Consider the following 23,935-nt stretch of genomic DNA (forward strand, 5'->3'; position numbering starts at 1 on the left):
TTGGGGGAGGATGGGGAGGAAAGGGTATATAACTGCAGCACAGTTAATCAAAATCCTCGAAGGCTTGGACTGAACACACCTCCGACTTTAAAGTATCCTCCTTTTTCATCCTGCATATAAACAGCAGCAGCATAGAGTCTAAAGCGCTAAAATGATGTGCTCTTTTGCAGGTCTGAGTAGTCTCAGCAACAAAAACCTGCACTGGCCCTTGTCCGTGAGGCTGCACTATAGTATGCTGACTCCGTGGGAGGAATGAAAGGGAAATCATTAAAAGTGGGGGAGATGCCCACTGGAGAGGAGGAAATTTATCAAATGTGTTGCAGCAATGAGGGAAGGGAGCAGTGAGGTCCATGATGAGTTGGGAAGACTTCCCCAAGCAGAAAGCACTAGTTATTTATCCAGTGTATTCCCTCTACTTTAGGAAAATACGGGAAAGGTAGGAGATTAACTTACCTCCCTCTGTGAGAGTAACAATGCTCCAGGGAGAAGAGACTTAGTCTTCCGAGCAGCACTGAGATATGAGGGCTGGTTCTCTTCTTCCCATTAGGAAGAAGAAATCATTCTTCCCACTGCTGCAAACCAAATGAGTATCTGACTGAATGCATTTGAAGCAAACAGCTAATAAAATCTAAAATAAATGAGATTACTGAATCAAATCATAGAATGCAAAATATTTGTGTAATTGTGTAATTCAAAGCTGTTGCAATATTAATGAATATTATAATACAATGATTAAACACAGGATTCATTTTGGTTTTGCAAATGCGCCTAAGTCTTTAATCTAGCAGGGTATTTCAACATAGGTAAATTTTGTTAAACCTTTCTGTGAGAGCATTTTATTTAAAAAGCACAGCTATAAACCCCTTAGTGTTCAAAGCCCTCCTCATCACTCATTGTTTCCTTTAGTCTGCTGCTTCCCATTGTTTCTGGCTCACCTACTGAAGATAAAATGAGACTGTGCAGCCAAGAAGCCACACTGAGCAGTGAGAAGCCAAGGATATAGTTCAGCACAGCTGAAGTCCAGTTGCCTAAAGCACCCGCTTATTCAGATCCTGCCTTTGCTTTTCCTGTAGTCTGATCTAGCCTCTTGTATAAAGTGTTTTTCTCTGAATAATCTTGCTGATCACAGTGAACTGTTTAAGGACCAAGGTCCTACTTAGTAGCAGTGAGTGTGGCAGAAAGTAGCCCCAGGAGAAACACAGAAAAATCTTAACTGCATCCTCGTTTATGTTAACCCCTATTTACTTAAGTTTGGTTTATACGTCCCAAACTGCCAAACATAAGCCAAGCAATGCTTTTTTTTTTTTCTCCTTCTATGACTTTTTGGATCATCTTCTCTTCAACAGCTTAAAAAAATAATGTTCCAACACCTTTGTGTTTCTTTTGATCTGCAGGAAAGGTGCAGAACTTCAGTCCAGGCTGAACAAAATTGATTACTCCTATTTTCTACTGTCTGATAACTAATCTTGGCTCCTTGGAGCCTTGCTTTAAGTTGTTCTACAGAGCTTTTGTGTTGCTGTAAATCACTGCTGTTGTCAAGATGGAAAAGTTTTGAGCTTTCATACATCCATAACGCTCGGTACTACAAGGTTGTTGGCTTGTCTCTGGACTCTGTTTTGCTTGATCCTGGCAAGAAAAGAGGCGGATTCTTGACTGTAGCCTTTGTTAGCGCTGTGCAGGTTTGTGGTTTATATCCTGTGATGGGGGCAAGGCTAAGAGGTTGCCCAGCCCTACTGTATACCCTTGGTATCCTTTATGTTTGGATCTGCCTCCGGCTAAACCACGGGAAGCTGTGTAGGCAGTCGGGATGCTGTGATGAACAGCTAGGGGCTCCTGTCCTAGTCAAACCAGGGGGGTTTGCTGGCTTGGCGTCCCACGTGCCTCTGCCTGCTGCCCCCTCTCCAGGGAGCTGTGCTGTGCCTGGCCCTGTGGTGGGCAGCTCTGCCTCCTCCTCTCTCCCCGCATCGCTTGCTCCCCCTCTCTTTATCTCCCTGCGATGTACAAAGGCTCACCGCACCAGTGTCAGTTCACAGAACAAGTGCCCATCAGGTCTCATTTAGCTCTGCAGGCACCAAGCTGTAGGAACAAGGCATTTTCCACTCTAGGGATGAACGGACTGTAATATTTACAGCCGTGAGAGAGTTTTCTTTCTCAAAAAGCTATTCCACCGGTTGAAGCATCTTGTCTGGTTACCGAAAAACCAGTGAAGGGGGACTAGATGTATTATGTCTAGAAATAGGTATACATTTGTGCTGCAAGGGGAATTAATCATTTGAACAATTTACCTTGGATTGTGCTGGATTCATTGTCACGTGAAGTCTTTAAATCAAAACTGGATGTCTTTTCTAAAAATAAGATCAACTCAGAAGTTACGTGTCTGGTGAAGGTCTTCCTGGGCAAAATTATGTCTTATGCAAGTTGGAAAAAACAGTGACCCTTCTAGGCCCTTTTAACACTAAAAGTCATGTGAATCAGTGCTGCGAAGGTGGGTGAATCTCTCCTGCCCTTTGGTGTTCCCTTAGGGCTGCCCAGCAATGAAGTGCATGGTGTTATAATGCTTGCATGAGATGTCTCCGTGTTTTTTATTCCATGTACTCAAATCCATCCTACACCACAGAACTGCTCTAACTCAGCTCCTGTATGTATTTCTACACTTATGTAGACAGGATTGGTTGTCCTTTTCATGCACTATCCCTCCAAAAGTACTAGGTATCACAGGGGTGACAAATACCGTCTCATTATCCTGTTCGACTTCATAACATTATAATCATTCTGGCATCTCGAAAAGTTGTGTGCACCTGTATTCAAGTTATGCTAAATCATAGCAGTGAAAATAATACTCTGAGTGCTTTGAGGTAGGAGAATAAAAACCTTCCTATAGCACACGTAATAGGTTCTGGGAGCACTTTGTCATATATAATCAGTTGATTTCGGTACCAGCAGGTAATATGATAGGATCCATTCTTTGCAGAGTGATGAAGGAATCTGGGAGTGACTTGATTCACAAAACAAACTGCAGAGCTATTACTAAATTTCAGCTGTATGTGGACCTTCTTCTCCCCTTCTCCTTTTCTAAAGCTGTCATTTGCTTTCACATGCATAAAGGCTTTTGTGTACCTGTTTGTAAATACAGTCTGAGATTTGGATTTGTGGCCTCACTATGCCAGCATGAGCATAAGGTTCCTTGAGAGGCAGTAAATGCCATCAACATGCTACCACCTCTTATGAGAAGAGCAATAAGAAAATGACTTGGGGGGGGAGGAGGGGGAGAATCCAGGTAGTTCTTTCTTGCAAAAGAAAAAACTAAGCATCGCTTCAACCCAGATGTTTTATTCAAATTGAAACGAATAGCTAATTTTATTTTCAAATGCTCTAAATCTTTTAATTTTCCTTTGAAAAAAATGAGTAAAATTTGTGTGAAATGTGGTATTAGTAATCTTGAAAACAAAGTAAGACCAGTAGGCTTTTTAAGTATTTCTCTTTCTTTGATTAAACTCATTGCTAAATTCAATACAAATTTACAAAGTGTGAATATACAATTAATTCAGTTTCCTTTTGCTCAGCTTGCAGTACTGTCTTGGTGTATCTGACAATTGCTACCAGCAGATGAGGAAAACATCAGGAACAGGCCAGTGTTGATCCTGGGTTCTGTAGGGAGAATACAGGGCGATCCTGGCCATGGCAAAGGTTGTTACTCTGGTTTAATGGCATAACTTGTGTCAGTTTTTAGCATCAGCTGTGTAGCTTCCTGCATGTATGTGTTTAAGAAAGGTCTGGATTTGCGTGTAAGGACTGTCCAAGTGCTTGCTGGGTGGGTCTGGCTGCACAGCACTATTTGATTTCCCCATCCTGCCACTCAGGGTGGTTGATTTCTTTATGTTACAAGCAAATTATATTGCCTAATGAAGATGTTCTAAAATGACACCTTTTTATTTTTCAAGCTCAGTTTTTCAATAGAAATTGCCCAGGTCAATGTCTTCGAACCTGTAAATGAATTGCAGGTGCAGATGGCGCTAATTGGACCTCTCTGACAGTGCAATTTTAGCCCTTTCAGCCTTCAAAAGACTGTGGATCCAAATTATGATCTACAAAGTCACAAATTTAAAGTCTCTTTGAAAATCAGGCATTTACTGAGTATGGTTGAGCTCCCCCTGAAGCTGTTAAACCAAACTTCTCTTTTGGCATGGCATTTCTCTTTTGGCATTTTTTTTAAACTTCTCTTTTGGCATGGTCTACTTTATCATTGCTGAAATACGCCTTGGCATCCTATTTAGCTGATACTATATTGTCGGTACCTAGGTGCGATCTCCACTGCTGGAGCACTGGGCATAAACCACAGCTGTACAAGTGTTCTTTTTGTGCGCGTCACTTCTGGTGGTGAAACAGAGCCCAGTTGTGCACAGCATGAAGGGCCTGTCGGGTGGATGGAGCAGAAATGCAGTGAGGGAGAAATTGCATGAACGTTCACATCCCGACCTTCCCTTACAGGTATTATGCTGAGCTCTTGTGTAGGCTCTAATGTATCCCCTTGTCTGATACTAGCTTGGAGCCAAATTACCTACCCACGTAGAGACTTTGCATCAGTCCAGAATTTACGTTTTCTCAGTATCTGAAAAGCCAGCGCTATAAGGACAAAAGAAATTTCACTGTAAACACAGCCCAACTGTTATGTTAAATGGGAATAGATCACCTCCAAAATGAATTGCGTTGTGCTGCTGCGTTGAGGTATTAAACCATGTGATGAACATTTCAAAACTGAAGTCTTGCCACTGATTAGCCACGGTGCACATGCATCACGCACCCTACCCTGTCAGCAAAGCTGCTGGAGGGCTCTGGGGACTGCCTGCTGCTCCCTCCTGGAGTACAGATCTATCACCTGAAATTTCCGACCTTAATGCTTATTGCTTAAATTGCTTAGACTTACATATAACTCTGCATTTGAGTGCACAGGTTTGAGGTGGCCTCTGATGCTCAGATACAAATCCTAATTTTCTTTTTCTTCCCCAAAGTATGAGTGCCCAGGGCTTTCTGAAAATGGGGTTATTAATGTTTTCCAAACCTGAAAACATCTAAGCATAGGTCTCTTTGGAAAATATTGATTCTCATCGAGCTCTCTGTATATTCATGTTAAAATGACTAATTAGTATTTCTTTTATCCCAAGCTTCATAACAAGATTAGCAGCAGCATGACTGCTAACTAGTATGAGGGTGGTGGGATTCCTTCCTGCATGTGTTTCATCAAAACCAGAATATCCTACGAGAGCCAACAGGTTTGGGCGAGAGATGAAGAGCTCAGTGATAAGAAGGAGCATTGACAGCCAGCCATCTCTTGACAACTGCGTGAAGAAGCAATGACATCCATTCCTCTTTCTGGGTAAGAAGGAAGACCAAATGTCAGCAACTGCTTGCATCAATGCTGTGCTCCTTGCGAAAGAAGCAGGACTTCCAGGCGGTGAGGTGCTACTCAGTGGACACTGAAGGTGGCTGCTTCAGTGACTGAAGTGAGTGCTTGAAAATCCTGCTGCCACAGGACAGAAAAATCAACCTGTTTGCTGCAAAATTGCTCCCTTGCAGTGGTCTAGCTTTTCTCCCATGGAAGTATTTTGATTTTATTGAGAGCACAGTGAGACCTAGCTTTACAAACCCTCAGTCTACGTCCTCAGCCAGCATTTTCCTAATAGTATAAGTAATCATTTTTGTAACCACCAAAATCTAGCTGTGGGAATCATGACCCCATTTGAGAGTATTTCATTTTGCCAAGCAGCAGCTGTGCATTTCTACACAGCAACATTAATTCCTGTAGAAAACCTCTCCCTCAAAGTTGTATTGCCTCTGCTCAGACTGTGGGCTTTCTTTTACAGCTGGATTTGCTGCGAGCATTTATGTGATCGTTCCCTCATTGCCCAGGCTACAGCCTGAAGGCTGTCTTTGTCATCCGCTCTCTCATTTGGCATGAAAACTTCTTCCTCTCAGTTCCCCAGTGAGATATTTACCAGTGTAACTCTGGCCACAGGAAGGCAGAATTAATCTTTCCCCTCGATGTCACACCAGGGTATCACACAAAGCTGGGGGTGAAAGGCTGCACAGAGCCTCCAGAGACCTTCTAGCTGAAGGTGCCACTCTGAGGAAGGATCAAGTCAACCCACACAGCTCCCAGGACATCTCACAATCTAACTGTTCCTAACAGCTGCAGTGCAGTGCTTTATGCGCATCCAAAGGCAGCATCTCAATTCCTTATTAACTTAAGATAATGTTTTTCTTCCAAAAAAAGTTTTTGTTGCTAATAAAGCACTTTTTTTTAAATCATTCTTCCTTCCTGCTTTCTCACTCACGAAGGTGGAGAATAACCTAGAATTTGTTGTCTTTGTGTAATAACTTTCAGCGTATAGAAAGACGATTGTTGGCTACGCCGTTGGCTTTCTGTTTTGTGAACTCCTTCAGCTACTTATTAGTGCTCTTTTTTTTTTTTTCATTCCTTTTCTTATTTTGGGTTTCCCCCCAAAGTTCAAAAGCTCGATGAAACATAATTTCTCCTGGTTACTGGTCCCTGACTATCTAAACTAAAACTTTTTTCTTTTCACTTTAGTATTGTTCAGACTATAAATATAAAAGGGAAATGTAAAACTTTGCTCAACAAAATCTGTCTGAATTGATGTGAATTGCTTGACAAGCAAGTTTGGAGCAGTTCATCTCTCCATGCTCCAGCTCTGTTTCAGACACTGCAAGAAAGTTACCTAAAGCAAGAGTTTTTTTAGTCAATTTGCTAATTTCTTGCAGTCTTCATCTGCAGGCAATACCATCTGCAAGAGTAATGTCTTCTTCAGCATCGCTATTCATTCTCAACTCTAAGCTAGGCATTCATTACCAAAAACTGTTTTTTTCTTTCCTGTGATCAATACCCACTCTTTCTCAAATGACAGTTTAAAAGCGGAGAACTACATCCCAGGTCTGGTAAGGGCATGATTTTAACATGTTTGGTATCATATTTTCATTTTGTATGATAGTATTTCTTGAGCATCCTCATTTGCAATGTAATCCTAAGGGATTGGCTGGTGTTGTGCAAACGCCCCACTTTCTATTTAGTGAGGGCACTCTAGGGGCTCCAGTCCCTTTGACTGACAGTGATAGATTATGGGTACTCTGTGCACTACATCCCCCTGGTCGGCTGGATGCACCACAGAGTAGTTAGAGGATTCTTTGCTGTAGAGAGAAACAATTATAAAGCATTTTTAGAACAGTGAACTGAATGTTTTTCATAGCTGGCAGCTCTTATTTATGACAAGTAGGATATGCCTCGGCTGAAAAACAAACAAACAAAACCAGCAACAAAACAAAAAATAATTTTCCAAAAAGAAAAAAGAAGGTATTTTGAAAGGGAATTTGGTACCCTCAGATTTGCAAGTTGGATTCTGTAGGCCCTGGATAACTTCACACAATTGAACATCTAGGGTGCTGGGAGGGATAGACTAGGTCTGTAGAAGGCTTTGTTACTTGGTGGTGGTGCCAGATCTAAAGAGAGCTACAGCTATATGCTGATCAGATGAGGACTGAAGAAATTCTTATTTTTATTTTAAATAATTATTTTGATTTTTGGAAGAAAGTTTCTCAGCTCTCTGATCTTAACGTAGTCCTGGATGTTTCCAGAAAGCAGGTCAAAAGCAAGGCCTACAGAGACAATGAGAAGAAAGCCCAAAACTCTGGCCAAATTCCTGACTACCCCAAAGCTCAGCTGTAGCAGGTCTGTGTTCCAGAAGAGATCAGTATTTGTGGAACTTACTCAGCTGGTAAAGGCAACGTAAGTGGTAAAGGGAGACTTGATGAGCCCTGCGCCTGGCTGGAACAGGATTCCTCATATACCATCGTTGTGCAAGAATTTTACAGGCCTGTATTCTGAAGACTAGCTCCCATCTGGTGGGATGAACTGCAGTAAAAAAAAAATAATAAAAAAATCAACCAGGAGAAGAGCTATCAGATCTTACTGGACAGCAAATACTGTGCAGTCCTGACACTCACTTCTCAGCAGTGCTGATGCAACATATACCCAGTTAATGCACGAGAGGGGCCGTCTACCTAGCATGTTTAGATATAATTGCGAGCTACATAGTAGTGTATGGATCCCTGGGCTAGAGAAGGTATAATTCATAGAAACTCCTTCTGAAATAGAAAAAACTAGGCACTAGCACAGTGCGTTACCTTCCAAGCATGTGTTTTTTGTTAAAGAAATTTATGAGCTATGTGGAGCTAATGGATACTTATCAGTCATTGACCTGCAAATACATGTTGGAATTCAAAAGACTTGGCTTCATACAGATTTTCCCCCAGGATCATTTTTTTTTTTCAACTACAATTTTCCTTAAGCAACTTACAAGACAAAATGTCATGGCCTTTGAATTTGGACTCTACAGAACAACCTTTTCTGTGGATTATTTCTCAGTTGGATAGGTTCTGTGAATTCTGTTTAAATCTAATACTTTTTTAAGACTGTCCTAGCAAGTACTTTAATAGAAAATTTTCCCAATGAATTGCCTAACAAAACTTGCAGCCAACAACAGGAAAAAAGGGAGATTGCTTTGCAGGATGGAGGTAAACTTTCTCTACTTCCTTTGTTGAACTCTTGACATTTTTCCTATTTTAGTGGGAGGACAAAATTTACCAAGAGATTAATCTTCATGTGTTGTAAATAGTATCTGTGTAACCAGTAAAGGTCTCTTCCTTTATTCTAAGGACTATTTATTTTTGTGCAGAGAATGTTATATGTATCCCAGTTAAAATGGCCAATATACTTCTTACGTTTCTTTGTTGTATGGCAAGTGTGGTCCCACATAACCTTTGACGGGAAGAAGGATCCTCCAACTCCTTGGCAAGGAAGACAGAAAAGAACTCCCAGGACGGTCCTGAAAACATGAGGTTGGTCAAGGAGTGCCTCTGCTTCGTGGCTGGGAAGCCTGCTTATCTAGGCGTCATCGGTCTGACTCTTTCCAGCCTCCACTGTGCCTCTTCCTGTGCAGGGGCTTTAATGCAAAGCTGCAGGGGGGGGGACAAAAGAAGGGAAAGATCGGTGGTGATTGCGAGCTGGCTTTGGAAGCTGAGTTGATAGAATCTAAGAAGTGACTGGCACGATATAAGCACCCAGTGAGGCATTTGGCTGGGCTTTTTTATTTAGATTGTGAATTATTCTCTGCAGAGGTCCTGCATCCTATCATGTTGTATGACATTCTGGGCAGTATTTCAAGACAAATAAATAAATAGAAACAGTAATAATTCCCTTGCACTTTTCTCCCAGCTGCAGGATTTTGAGAACCCTCAGCACACATTTCTTCCAGGACTTTGTTTGAAAGTGCCTGTAATGGGGAGAAGAAAAACAAGAGAATGGCTCTAGAAAAAAAAAAGGACAGTTAAGCTATCCATTAGATTGTGCACAGGCGAAGCCCAAAGCACCCTGATTTCACATTAGTATTAGCAAACCCATAATAGAAAAAAGTTGTCTGGAAACTAAGACCCTTTGGGCTCTTTTGAAAGAAGTCAGCATGCTTTAACTAACATTTTATGTGCTTTCTTGGGCAGAAGTCTCTCATCATTGTTTTCTGCTGATACTTTGGAGATTTGCTGGATCTCTGTGTTCCATTGTGTAATTAACTGCATCTGAAAAAGCCATTTTATTGATAGTCTATAGGGGCTATTCTTGGAAGAGAAATGAGTAACATATTTGAAGAAAATGTATTATTTACCCTTCTCTCCACATGACTGTATGAGGGGTCACACAGGGACACCTGACTTCGGGTTCCAAAGCTATCGAGGTGTATTTTCATTAGACATCTTGTGCTGAAGTCAAAGCAGAGCTATGCTTGCTTGTATCAGCTGAGGATTCAGCCATTTAAGTGAGCATAAGAAATGACTTTAAACTCAGGCTGTCACAGCAGCAAAACCTGATCAAAACTGGTTGGGAATAATGCTCTCTCATGGTTTTGTCTCAGGCTGCACAAACCTGGGCACTGCAGTCTTGATCAAAATAAATACCCCGTCATGCTGAGTCGGATTTTCAGAGGCAAGAGGATCCCAAAAGAAGCAAAACGCTCTGGTGAAGGGAAAATAAATGTAAGGGCCTGAAGGGGCTGAAACATTTATCATATTTTGTTTTGTTTTCTTTGAGAAAAATTTCTGTTAAAAATGAGGCGTATTATAATGAAAAGTTCCCCACTGGACCAGCGCATGATTTATTATTCCTAAGCATGCTTAATACCTCCTCAAATATAGGCAGGTGATGGCTTCGGCTATTAGGATGCAGAAGTTGAAGCCTGGAAATCAATTTTTGGAAAAGCTTCCTTCAGCTGGAAAGCGAAAGTGACACTGAGGGGGGGGTCTGTGTGTCCGAGCACTGCGCAAGGGCTCACTACCATGTATGCTTTTGCTAAGAAAGTAAGTGGGAGAAAACGTGCTCTAGGGAGGTCAGCACAGAGGGAGTGGGGAGAGGATTACCTGGCAGCAGAGAAGGAGCTTGTCCCAGGCCTGTGGTGACTTGAATTAGGTTTTACTGCTGGCTAAATCCTGACCTCTGAGTGCGGTGGTGCTGCAAAAGGAAGGTAGTACCTAGCTGTCTTAGGAACCACCTGCCCGGAGGAGAGACGATGAAATTCTTCATGAACTAGGTGTTACGTGCAGATAACATAGAATTGCTTTATCTACTGCACTAGTGTTTCTGTGCTACATTGGTTGTTGTTGGGAGTGGGGAAGGTAACACACTGAACATTGCAGAGTTTTTTATTTTCAACTTCACAGGTTTTGGGAGGGAGACCTGAGCCTGTGATGTGCTAGCAATCTTTTTAAACACAGCCTTTTGGCAGTCAGTCAGGCCCTGGCAGAAGGCTTACAGTTGCTTATCAAAGAAGTCTTTCATTTAGGCATGTCAAACCTAACTACATTTTTCTTTGTTGTTTGGCCTTGATTTTGAATTTTTTCCAAGTAATATTTTTCAGCCTCTCGCTAGCAATGGCTCTTGGGTAAGTTATTTGATTACCAGTTAAATATAGTATCTGATACAGAATATGTGCATTTGATTTATACCTGATCTAAATGTCTATCGCGTTTGTTTCTTGATGTTTCCTTGTTAAGGCTTGTTTCTGCCACTGTATGACTTGGTGTGCGTCTCAGAGCCAATACAAATGATATATCCAGAATCATAAAGACATAAATGCACAAGTGATGTTGCAGGCTGATACTTGGGTCTCTTCGTCTGTAAAAGGAGCATTTCCTTGGAAAGATGGCATTCAGCTTTGGCACCCCTTTTTTGCCTCTCTGTTTCTCCTGCTGCAAGTGGAAGAACATGCCTATATCTACGCTGGATCTGGTCCTCAATCAGGCAGTCATGCCTCGTTTCTGGAGAGAGTTCAACGTGATCAGAGGAAGGCTGTCTGCATCACCTGCCTGCATAATCCATCTCTCACTGGTCAAAGAGAGATGGTAGTGTGCTGACAAATGCCAACACTTTTTTAGAGCACATTATAAGGTAAAACCTAAAATAAATGTGCTTTTGTTTTCATCTACCCTGGGGCATAGCTCTATGCCTGGAATATGTATCAAGAACAATTCCTCTGTTTACAGTTTAAAAATGAGCTATAGAGTACTTACTGCAACTGCCAGTTTCCTGGGAAAAAGGTTTGCAACGACCATCTATTATCTCGCTGCAAAAAAAAGTAAACTCTTAACCACATATGAAATTAAGCAATTCTTTTCTGGCAATTGGAGTTTGGTTTTGGTGATAATAAGTGTTGGTTTGTGATTTAATAGGTCATTACCTACTTTGCCTATAATCACAGAGTAATAAATAACTGTTGGCAAGATGGATAATAGCTAGGTCTGAGAGGCATGAAAAAGATAAAGCAATAGGCACAAACACGCACTTTATATTCATAGAAAATGGATCCTAGCCAAGAAATGCAATATAAACTGATATGAGAGAAGATTTTTATTAGATGCCTCTAATTTGGGGGATGGCTAAATACCTGCATTCACAAGATCTACTTGTCTTTCTTGTTTATAAGACATGCTTTGGACTTGTTACATGGAAGAATCCCTTTCTGACAAGTTAATTCTGTGTCTCGTGGAGCCAGGCTACCCTCTGAATGACCACACTAGCTTTTTGGGCCTAATTAATCAAAAGTCATTGACGCTTTTTTGTTTATGTGCTGCCCCCATTAAAAATCTCTGCAGTTGCTGGGAGCTTTACTGACTTCTGGGGCACAAGGTGAGCCCTCGGATCCCTTTGGGCCTGATATCTGCAAGTCTCAGCTGTACCGTGAACGCTGGCAGTCATGGGTTTCAGGAGCTGAGAGCCTTGAGATGATGTAATTCCTCATCCCTTCCTTTCTTGTGATATCTTACTCAGTTCTTGTCAAACAAATAATGGCCTCTTGTATCCTTTTATATTTTCCCAGCCATTCTCGTTTTCTCCTGTGCAATGTCATATTCTGTGCAGTAGTAATATTATTGCAGCACATTGTATTGCATCATATTTGTCGCAGATTTATCATATTGTTTTTGATTATGCCTAGATGTGCTGTGCAGAGCTCAGGGCTTGCTTTGCAGTGTGCAAGAAAGGGTGTGCGAAAACAAAATCCAAAAACAGCAGCAAAATTCCCCCAGGTTGGGCAGGGAGGATGGCAGGGCCATGGTGCTCATCGCCAGCTCTTGAGCTCCGCATTTGTTTCTCCTGTGCCTCCATGCCTTTGACGTGGTGCAGTTTTGAAAATGTGAGAATACAGCTGTGCAGTTCTGACCTTACATCAAGGTTGGGCAGAGGCAGCCAGTGGCTGTTGCAAACTTTTGGCTGAATCACAAGGACTGGCTGGAGGTATCTGTCCTTTTCCTTTTCGGGAAGGTTCACAGAGAAAATGTCTTTGCTTATTTTAGGGAGGTGAGGAGATGAGGGGAGGAGTGAGATGGCTGCAAAAAGTGCCAGTGGATGTTTGTTCCCTCTGAAATATGAAGAAACAGAGAGCTCCCCCTACTTCTCAGTAGTCTCCCACATTTCGGATGCATTAGCTTTAAGAACTAAATGTGCTTGGGGAGAAGAGATTAAAATTGCGAAGTGTTTTCCTTTCCTATGAGCAGAACTGACAGAAAGATGACAAAATGCTTGTGGGAATGATTAAAGAGTGTGAACGTTCTCATTCATGTCATGTCATATATTGCTAATTTGTACATATTTGGTTTTGTACCAATCCGGCAAATTTCAAGAAAGAATCTGCCAGGAATCAATGAAAAAAAAAACAACCCTGTATATTCTTAGGAAATTCATAATAAGTATTTGCTGTGTTTTATCTGGATTTTAATGACATCTGTAAAGAGTGATGGCTATCAGGAATGGACACAGGCAGTGAGGAGAGGTGGGATGGCTCCCGGCAGGACCCCGCAGCCTTGGGCCCCTGGCCTTGGCCCATCACGCACCCTCCTCTGTGCCTCCACCTGGGAAGTACAGAACTGCCACTTGCCAGCTTCGCAGAGGGCTGTGGGGATCCAGGAATACTGCTGTAAAGAGCTGCAAGATGCGGTGTTTTATAAAGGCAGTGTATGAATTACATATAAGCATTCATTCACCTGCAAGAGCAACGCTCTCCTCACTGGTGGTCTTTTGGCTGCTCCACTTTTCAGTGTGTCAGAAACTGATACTTTCATTTTCCACTATTACTCTTTTCTCCATTGCCACTGATCTGGAAGTAAGAGAACCTCACCTTATACTGTATACTGCAGCTTTTTAATTTCAGTTTTATCTCATTAATTGTCAGTGCTTCGATAGATGACCCTAACTATCCTCTAATTCCCTCAGCTGTGATTCTGTTGCTTTTCCTGTATGGAGTTATTTAAAGTTTCACTATCTCTGCTGGTTTCCGAGATGTGATGGCAGAACTAAAAATCCTCCCTAAAAGAGTGAGAAAAAAAGAGATTCTGGCCTGCTGACCTGGCTTTTGGGAGCCATTCAGGTGCCTAAATCCTGTTGATTCCCAAGTCTTTGCAAATTTAGGCTTTAATTACTCGTTAGCTTGTAGGTATGCTAATTTAATTGTCATTCAGCCTGGTTATACAAATTCAGGTTTTTCAGTCTTCCCTTGCAAAGTAGCACCTCCAGCTCCTTAATGACTTCTGTTACTGATTTTATCTCCTTGCGTGGCAACCTGAATTTTTTGGCAAGGTTGCCTTCCAAGGTTTTCAGCCTGTGTGTCAGGAACATGGCATGGCCAAGAATAGACTGGCAAATATGGTTCTTGCTAGTCTGCTTCTATAGACAGGAAATTAAATGCAATGAGAAGAAACACTCGCTCTCCAGCAGAACTTTGTTCATGTCATAGAAAAGTGAGGAGAAAATAAAATGGCTGTGAGGGACAGTAATGAGGAAGTTAACACGAACGTGACATGGAAGCTCAAGAGAAACGGCACACAGATGGGGTATCATTCCAGCAAATACTTTGCTGTTTTCCTGTCAGAATCCATTGATTTGATCAGAGAAATGTGCTGTCTCTAATCTGTGCACTCCCCTTTCTTGGAGACCCTTTGACAATGCAATCTCATCTGGTGAATCCAATTATATTTGCATACTGTGAAGCTCGGGCTCCAGGCTCCTGATGCGTTTACAGTTTGCAGGGAGGTTGAAGTGCTGTGTGTTACAGGACAATTCCTGGCATGATCAGGATTTATTTCAAAAGGGGAGATTTGCCTTTGTGACCAGCCAGGCTTAGCCTCTCAGAAAAAATGTACTGTGGGGCATCTGGTCCTGGGGCTCCTGCCTGCTGGCCCTTCTTTTTTCCTTCTTGACAGCAAGGAGAAATCTCTTCGATAACCCAGGGAAGGGCTGGCAAGGGCCCAGGGGGGCTGCGAACACCATCAGGGTAGAGCTGGGTGACCGCATCCCTCAGCCAAAGCTTTCACCTTTCCTTCAGGGAGTTTAACCTGGACGAAATGATCGGTCAAATGATGGAGCTGCTCCATCTCCCTACACCATCTTATCTGTTTTTTTTTTTTTTCCATTCTGTTTTTTCTTAGAGCAGGGTGTGGCTGATAAGAACATCTTACTCTCTGGTGTTGGAAGGAACATCAGCTCAGCTCAGTGTTTTCAACAGAAGCAGGAGTGGTAGTAACCCAGCTCGTGTATGGAAAAGAGGTGGAGAAGAAATCTTAGTCTTAGAGGATGGAGAGCAGATTACTTAATTTATTTGGCGTGATTCTTCTCTGACTTGGAGTAGCACAGGAGTTCTCAGCCAGAGGACCTGACCTGTTTAAAATTAGTGTAAGGGAAAGGAGATTTAGGGACAGGATCTGTGAATTTTAGCCTTGTTGTTCTGGAAGAAAAAAGTGATGTAAAGAGAATGCAAGCAATTAGGGCATATGCTGTGTTTGTTTACCCTCAGAAGCCTGTGGTAGGTGTGTCAGTGCGCTGTTGTTCAGCAATTAACAATAAAGGCAGACAGCGATTAACCACATGTCTTCTGTGAGCGGTAATGCAAGTTATTTGTATTTAACCTTCATGATTCATGAAGCACTTTCATTCTGGGAACAAGGGAGAACAGGAGGGAAAATCTTAGAGCCTGATATTGCCATGTGAAAAATGATCATATTTTATTTGTCAGTAATGGAAACAGAAAGCTTTTCCATTATTAGCAAAAAAAAAAAACCCATATATTTGCATGCATACATAAACATGTATATATATCTATACATATGTATGCTTATATGTATGTATTGAGTGACAATAGACTTTTATTTCTGTGAATTTTAGGCTTCATTTATTTTTAGGACCTCAGAACAGATACATACTGAAACCAGTGTAAGAATTCTCATTGGTATCAATGGTTGTTGTATTTGAAATCTGTATTACTAGTGAGAACACCATTGTTAGAGTTACAGACTTTGGATATTTTTACTCCCCCCACCCCCAATTATTTTTGAAGATATTAGAATTATTTAGGAAAATCAGCCTTTATAGGATTTAGTTTGCAAAGGAATGTGATGGGACACCCAGACTGATGTGATTAAGCCTGTTCTGATGGCACGTGCTTTTCAAGGATATTTGAACTGAAGGACAGACTTCATGAAGAATTGTCATGGGAACAGGTATAGAGCTTGGTCTTTTTTTCTTTTTTTCGTTTAAATGTCCCAACTACAGGATATTTTAGAAAACCAAAGAATACCTGTGTCATTCTGTGTTAAAGAAGAGATAACTACTGCACCAGGATTACATATACTGTAAGGTCACTTCTTTTTCCCTAAACCAGATTTCTGTCACAGACCTTGTATTTGGTAGAATGAGGTTTAGCAACCAGTTTGTCTCATTATAAGTGAAACATTCTGGAAAGTTTTCCATTGACTGTGGTATAAATTTGAGCTTAACTGTAATGAACTGGCTCCAAAATGTGTACTGGAATATTGACTTTTGTGAATTAATAAGATATTGTTTTCAGGTTTTTATGGATTAATACTTAGCTACAAGCTGTTCAGCATTTGGATAGAGAATATCCTAGTAGTAAAATGCAATTTTGTTTTGGAAACAGATGGAACCATTGGATTGGTGGACAGACTTTTAAAAGGTAGCTAGGGAGAGGCAGAAAGTGCCTTTATTTGTTGTTCTTTCAATACAAGTCATTGATATTGCCACTTTAAAAGCAACCCAGTGAGGGTTTTTTTGAAAACAGAGCTTTGAGAGTAATTATTTTTCTCTGTGTCTAGAACCTTAATTTTAGAAAAAAAACAATTATAATGAGATATTTTGGAAGGAAAACAATAATCTCTTAGAATAAAAGGAAATCATTTAAATTTTGTCCCCAGTTACAAAAATGTATCACTTAGCTTGGAATCAAAAGCTTATTTAACACTACGTGCAAACATGAAATCTGCTTTCCTCCTGCTGTCTTTGTATCCTCTGGGAGCTCTAAAATTTTCCAATAGGAACTTTTTCAAAGGCGAGTTTTCTCAGGGGAATTTTCTTTCAAATCCACCTAATGAGTGTGTCATGGAGTGTTTCAGACGTTCCACAGTGAGCCGAATAAAGGGCACGATATTGTAAAAGGAGCTGAAGGACAAGAGAAGTGATTTAAGCTGAATACTGTCAGACTTGTCAGAACATTTGGTCGGGGGCAGCACAGCAGTGGGCTAAGCATGTCGCTGAAGCAGACTGGCAGAAACAAGAATGCACTCTGAAATTTGTGCTCACCCTGGGAAGTCCACTGTGCTTCCGCGTTACCTTTAGACTAAGTGCAGTGATGTCAGTTGGCATCAGTGAGAATGCTATTTTGAGTTGTACTGGTCCAAAAGGGTCTGAGCTACAGTGTTTTGGAGAAAACAGCAAAGCCTCTGTGCTTTGCTGTTCTTTACTTGACTGTAATTATTCAGCTATGGTAATGTTGATTCTGATTTCAAATGTAATGCTGGGGTAACCTGTTTTGTAGGAATTAATCCTCAGTTATTCAATTGAGGGCAACATCAACGCCACAGTCTCCACTACTAAGCAGAAAAACACAGCAAATAGCTATTGGCATACCTTCAAGAAATACGTTCGATCAGTTATTGTGCCTGTGCCATGAAAAGACCTGTAACAGAACATTCCTGGAGGGAACGGGTTGCATGTGAAATGTGAATCAAATTCCGTATCGTTGGACTTGTTAGTACAGCCTTTAGTGCTGCTTGATAAATAGGCAGCATGTGGAGCTTTGACATCTGGCCGTTTGGGCGCTAATGAAGTATGCCATCAACTCGGTCAGTGTTTTAACTGGAAGGTGTTAAGGAGAGGTGTGCGAGAGTGGATGAACAGTTGCTCTGCGTGTACTTCAGGAAACCTGGGAAAACCTTGAGTGTCCTTAGATTGGAAGCACTCTTGGCTGGATCTCAAGGATAAGAGTACAGAGACGAATAAGCCTGGTCTCTGCTCCTGAAGCTACAATCTCATCGTGCGCTGGTATCCAGGTGTGTTGTTTCACGGGTCTGGAAGAAGCAGAGCTCAGCACAGCCCCTGGGGCAGAGCGTGCGGCTGAGCTGTGGGGAAAGATTCGGCTTGCAGACACGGGATTACCCATGAGATGCTTCTTGATCAGAACAGAAATATTTAATCAGGTCTATCTCCTGTAACTGTCATGTAGAGAAAACAAGTCTCCAAATTGGATTTGTGTGATCGATGGGCAGGAAAGACCTTTTTATCCACCTTAGTGGAGCTGCCTTACAAAACTAGGGTTTGGTGACAGCAGAATGCCTGTATTCTGGCAGGACTGACTGTCTGCTGTCTGGGGATACAAGCTGTTCTGGAACCATAATCAGCTGTAAATTTTAGCCACAATCTGTACATTTGTGCATGTCAAAAGAAAAACAGCTGCTGAGTTCAGAAAGAATACAATTCTGATTCAGCAAATTCAAAGGAAGCATTTTCACCGATTTCTGAAGACAGGTATCATTTCCCAGTAGTCAGATACATGTTTGGGTACCTTAAGATATGTTTTGGAATTTATTCAAGTGCATCAGTGAAGCAGGAATCTGGCCTTTAAAAAACAACGTACAGGGCCACAGCAGGGAGCATGGTGCAGGGAACTGACACAACCTGAAATGGGTTCAAGGTCTGAGCGTGAAAATCTGTAGGATCTATTAGGAGGAGATCACATCTGAATGCAGGCATGAGAGAGAAGCAGGTTATGGACACCAAACAACAAGGACAGCAGTGTCGGCCTCTGCTGACGAGCTCATGTTTGCCTGTTCTGTGAAATCCTCTTTAGAGCAATATTCTATCAATTCATGAAGCTGTTAAAAAGAAAAACAACACCAAAACAGAGATTGGGATCTACAGCACCAATTCCTTACTTCTGGAAATGGAGCTTTTCAATAATACCATTTTCTGTCACGCCTGGGCAAACTAATTAACACCACCACACTTTATTAATGTAATTTATGTCTTGCCCTAGGTGAACTGTATTTATGCTTCAGTTAGTCAAAGATTACTGTTCTGTGTTTGAATGAATTACATTATTCAGTGATGTTTATGTTCCACAATATCAGGTTGTAATTAAACGAGTGCCTGGGAAGTGCCTGGTATTCCCTAATTCAGAAAGGCTCGTTTGGGACACGTTTTTGTTTGTGTTGTTTCACAGGTATATTGAAGTATATCACAGTCCACAGGCTGGACTTGGGCACGTCCTTCTCTGAGTTGCATCTGAAGTCCTCCACAAGCCAAGCGTTTATCTGTAGGCTTTAAGCATGTGAACAGCCTATTTAACTCAATGCACATGTTGACATCATTTAATTGAATCAGGGTTTGGAGGCCAAATTTATTCCAGCTGGAGATCTGGCAGGGAAAGGGTAATATTCTGTAAAGAAAGAAGGAAGGAAGGTAGTTCTAGAGCTTAAAAACATTTAAGAAAATGCCAGTAGAAAAAAAAAAAAGTACTCAGTTTACAAGATATTAATGGCTTCCATGAAGTATGCCTCTGATGTAGCTGCCTTATGCTAACGGGCACAGCATCCGCCGTCATTCACACCAATTGGCGGAAGCAGTTTAACGTCGTTTGGGGAGCCGGACAGCCTGAGACAATGCAAAACAGTGTGCTAAACGGACTGTCGTTTTTTCCTGGTGATTGCCTGCAAATTGTTGCTGTCTGCTTGGTTAACGTGTGGATGACAGATCACAAAGCAACCAGAAGATAAGAGAGAAACCAGAGAAGCACAGATCTGTCGTAGCACATAGACCTGATAGAGGCTCAGACAGAGCTCCTGGATGCAGCAGGCTGGAGGTGAAGCAGGTTGGCAAGGGAGATAAGGCAGTCTCCTGCCTTCCCGACCCACTGGGCTGCATTTATAGTACTGAGCTGAGCAGGCTGAAGGCCAGTTTGGCTGCCTGTCCATGCTACTTGCCTGTGGTTGAGGCTAGCTTTAGGTGGCCTTAAAAGAAACGTTGGAGGGGCTTGCTCTTGAAAGTACACTCAGAAAGGACATTGCACGTGTCCCTCAGCCTGCCTGGACAGATAAGATGGGTTCTTTTCTACCAAGAACTTGATTTTACCTTCTTTGAGGGCAGCTGAGATTCGCAGACATCTGGAACTCGGCCTGGATTCAGGCGGTTTATGTGCAAAGTCCTGGGAGTACCTGGACTCAGGTGCTGCAGGCACAGAGGTGCTGCAGGAACGTTGCACCGAGTGACCGGGGTGGCTCCCAGGGCAGGGGGCTTGGAGAGGGCAGCAGGGGGTGGGGAGCACAGCTGGGGGAGAGGGAAAAGCTGACACCTCGCCTCCACCTGGGGCATTTCTCAACCACACACCCGAAGCAGCAGCTGCTGCCAATGGCACTCAGCCACAATGCCACAAACGGGGCGCAAGTGCAGTCATGGTGTGATTTTACTCAGGGTGATTTAAAGAATTTCACAGCTGAGTTTAAAGTACCATTAAGTAGAAGGATGCGTGGGGAATGGCACCAGGCTTTTTTTTTTAAGACATGGCTTATATGTATACAATTTTCAAGCAGGTTCTTAAAAGATATCTGTCATGTACATTCAGTCTTGTAAATAGATAAATAGATCCAAAGGAATTTTATTAAGATTTTTGTGTAAATCTCTTCTATCATGCCCCCCCCCCCCCCAAGTTGACTTTGGCAGTTTATAAGGGCTTCTAAGAACAAGGAAAAAAGGAGATTTTATTCACTCTGAATATGTGAAATGCAAATTTCCTTGGGCGGCGGTTAAATCTTTTTTTTGGATTTAACTGGAAGGGAACAATGACTCGCATCCATTGATGAAGTACACCTTACCTCTGTATTATTAACAAGTGCAGTCGGGTGAATCAGACTGCATCTGCCACTGAGAATAGAGATGGTTGTTTGGACGACAGGGCAGGATTGTGCTCCGAGCATGTCGTGTTTATGGTTCCAAAACCAAAGTACAGATTGGAGATTTGTCCCAGGTCAGGGTCTCCTTGACAGCGTGTGCACTGTTGCATATCAAGTGCTCCTGCATAAAAATACAGTTGGATGACAAAAAATAAATAGCGGTGATCTAGAGTAAAAGGCAGGTCCTGATGTCTTGCACGTTCTAGGAATACGCCTCTCACACTGCCAGCTCAAAATTCAGGGCAAAAAACAAAGCCACCATCAAGCTGACAAAATGATGTCGAAGGTACAAACTGGCAGAGCTTTTGGTAAAAGAATATGAATTATTTTGAAATGGAGAAACATGACTGGAAAGGTAACTGAATAGCATGTTGAATCTGCTGATTTTTTTCTGCTGTTAAAATAAGACAAATCCATGACACGGAGCTGTTCATTAGTATAACTGTGATTTTACTGCTGTTGGATAATTTCTTTCAACAGTGGGGAGAAAGAAATAAATACACCAAAGATGGAGCATCTATTAACAAATAAGTCAGCTGGGGCAAGCAGAAATTTATGTAATATGCTTTGAGCATGATGAGATCCAGAAAAAGGCATAAGGACTGAAGAAAACGGTAAGTGTGCATGGCACAGAAAGCAGTCATTCTGTGGGGAAAAAAGCCATATAGTGAAAGTAAAGCTTTAACGATTTACATAGTGAAGCAACAGCAATTAATTTAAGCTGGAAGAAGCATTTTTTCCAGATAGAAAACTGGCTTTATTTTTGTAAAACATATTTTCTTTTTTTTTTTTTTTTGAGGCTGTTTGCATATTAGGTCTACCAATTCCTATCAGTTGTTGTCTCATACCTAGTATCAGATGACATCTTGAAATTTAACATCAAAGCAGAGGTAGCACAGGGAGCGTAGAGTAAGCAGTGCCACTACTGGTGTAAAGTTTATGTACTACACTGGTGAATTAAACAAGAATAGCAGAAAGAAAAAATACCATAATACATAAAGAAATGCGTCGAGAACCTGTATTTGACTGCATTGTCAGATCCTCCACGTTTATAACCTTGCAATCCATTGGAAAGATGCAGGCATGTACACACTATATTACTGCCAGAATACTGTCATAATGAAGTTGGATTATTCTTGTTCCACTGATTTTCACTTCAATAAAATCTATTCTGGTCTCTTTTGAAATACCTAGCCAGGCAATACTTCTAAACAGGAGCGTGAGGAGAGAGGCAGTCTCTGGGCTTGTTTGGGTATTGAATACACTTCCCATGGTTAAATGTGGTCTTGCTAAGGTTGTGGCCTGGGAGCCAGGAGACATGTTCTCAGCTCTGCCCAATTTTGCTACCAAGTGTTGGGCAGGTTCTGCTCTGGAAAATAAAAGCACCAAACTTTTCTTCCTCTTGTTTGCTCAGTCAAATCAGATCCTATAGGCTCTTGCCTTGAATATTGGATGTGGTTATAAGGTACCAGTGCAATGGATTTCATCCTTATTCTGTCTGGAAGGTATTGCCTTGTAATATATATGATAATAATACTGTAAGTTAGAAATTCACCATAGTCATAGAAAACAGCAGGAAAACTCATCAATTAAATCATGCTTTTTTTTTTTTTTTTTAAGAGATGACCCAAATATCTGTGACTCTTGAATAGCCCATCGGCACTAACACCACTGTCAGGCTCTGCTTAATATTTCTGCCAAAGGCTCGAGCTGTGGTCATCCGAAAAACCTTTGGCAAGCAGCCCAGTAATTCGTCCTGCCCCAGCCTGGCAATTTGTCCTGCCCCATGGATGACGGTGGCACCTCCCCACACTACCACATCAGGAGGGAAGTGAACATGGTTCTCGCTGAAAGCATAATAGCAAGTGACTTCTGGTGGCATTGTCCCGGAAGAAAAATTGCTAACGGATTTTCATAAAAAGAAAGCCTAATATAGGTGTCTGAGATTTCTGAAAATCTAAGACTTGGACCTGTAACAGGGTAAGATTCTGTAGTTCAAAAGAGCTTCTTTCTCCCTCCGTGCCTCAAAATAAAAATGAGAGAGAGAGAAAGCAGGATTTCAGTTGAAAGGGAATTGGTTTTTGGAAGCTCCAAAGCAGGACACAGAAATGAAGTTTTCCTCTGCTTCCCTCCCCTCCCCTCCTCTTCCCCCAGAAGCATCTCTCTGCAGCCCAGCCAGGTGGGTGAACCACAGCAGAATTTAACAGGTTCAAGACAAGCTGAGTGAAGTGTTGGGTAACCCTGCCAAATTTATTGCTTTATTCATTATTTATGCAGACAGCAGATGCAGTACAGATTTAGGGACTGACTGCAGTAAATAAAAGGCTGACATGGCCCAGCCAGATGCATTAAACACTTAAACACTTCATTGCTATTGCACGAATATGCAAGCTTTAGGTCCTAACCCCAGTGGTAAATGCTCTGATATCGGTATTAAAAGTAGCACTGCCCAAACCACAATTTTTGGGTGCCAGCAAGGAGAGTTGAGACCCGATGGTGCCCTTGTCCTGGGGTAAGTGTACAGCACAGACCACACGCTTGTCCTTCAGGCTCCATGTGGTGAGGCTGTGTAAGAAACTCCTGTGTCACAAGTTCCACGTCTGTCCCTTCCACCAAGCTTCACCTGGGACAAATAAGACAGTGCTGGGGCCTCTGGGGACATCAGTGGTTGTGGAGCCTTACTGGCTGGCTGCTAAGTGGAATTTGATCCCGCACCTGTAGGGCCTTGTTAGGCTGGAGGAGGAGTTAACGAGAGCTGTGCCCTCACCTGGGCCGTGGCTGCTCTGAGGGGTGAGGAGGAAAGTTGTCCTGAGGAAACGGGGAGCTTTCCAGGCCTGGGATGTGATCACAGGGCTTTGTTCTCCGAGGTATGGCAGTGCAGGCTGTGACCAGCATGGGTGAGTGACCTGGGGGCTGCTGCAGCCAGTGCTTTGTGGTGGGGAAGTGAGGAGCCGGGAGGGGAAAGGGCTTGTGTGGTTGTGAGGGAGCGGTCTGGTGCAAGATGGCGGGGGAAGGCGTTGTTCCTCTTGGTTACTCCTGCTTGCTCCTTCAGATGAAGACCTTGACTTTCTGGAAGGCTGAAGCCTCATTTGTT

At 42.2% G+C, this 23,935-nt stretch overlaps 1 protein-coding gene across 19 annotated transcripts in view; it reads left to right on the forward strand.

Annotated features, from left to right (window-relative positions):
* LOC310882027 (uncharacterized protein) overlaps nt 1–23,935 on the forward strand; it is a 169,031-nt gene that overhangs the window by 46,750 nt on the left and 98,346 nt on the right. For 5 of the 19 annotated variants that reach the window (XR_014572767.1, XR_014572768.1, XR_014572769.1 and 2 more), the window contains exon 4: nt 19,116–23,738. The exons of 8 other annotated variants lie outside the window; for them this stretch is intronic. The gene's annotated coding sequence lies outside the window, so the exon portion shown is untranslated. Of the gene's footprint in view, nt 1–3,563; nt 3,629–4,488; nt 5,157–19,115; nt 23,739–23,935 lie in introns of those variants that run through there. 6 more of the 19 variants (XR_014572771.1, XR_014572774.1, XR_014572777.1 and 3 more) reach the window with 3 other exon arrangements.

The sequence above is a fragment of the Anser anser genome (assembly GCF_964211835.1).
Source record: "Anser anser genome assembly, chromosome: 15".
NCBI classification, from domain to species: Eukaryota; Metazoa; Chordata; class Aves; order Anseriformes; family Anatidae; genus Anser; species Anser anser.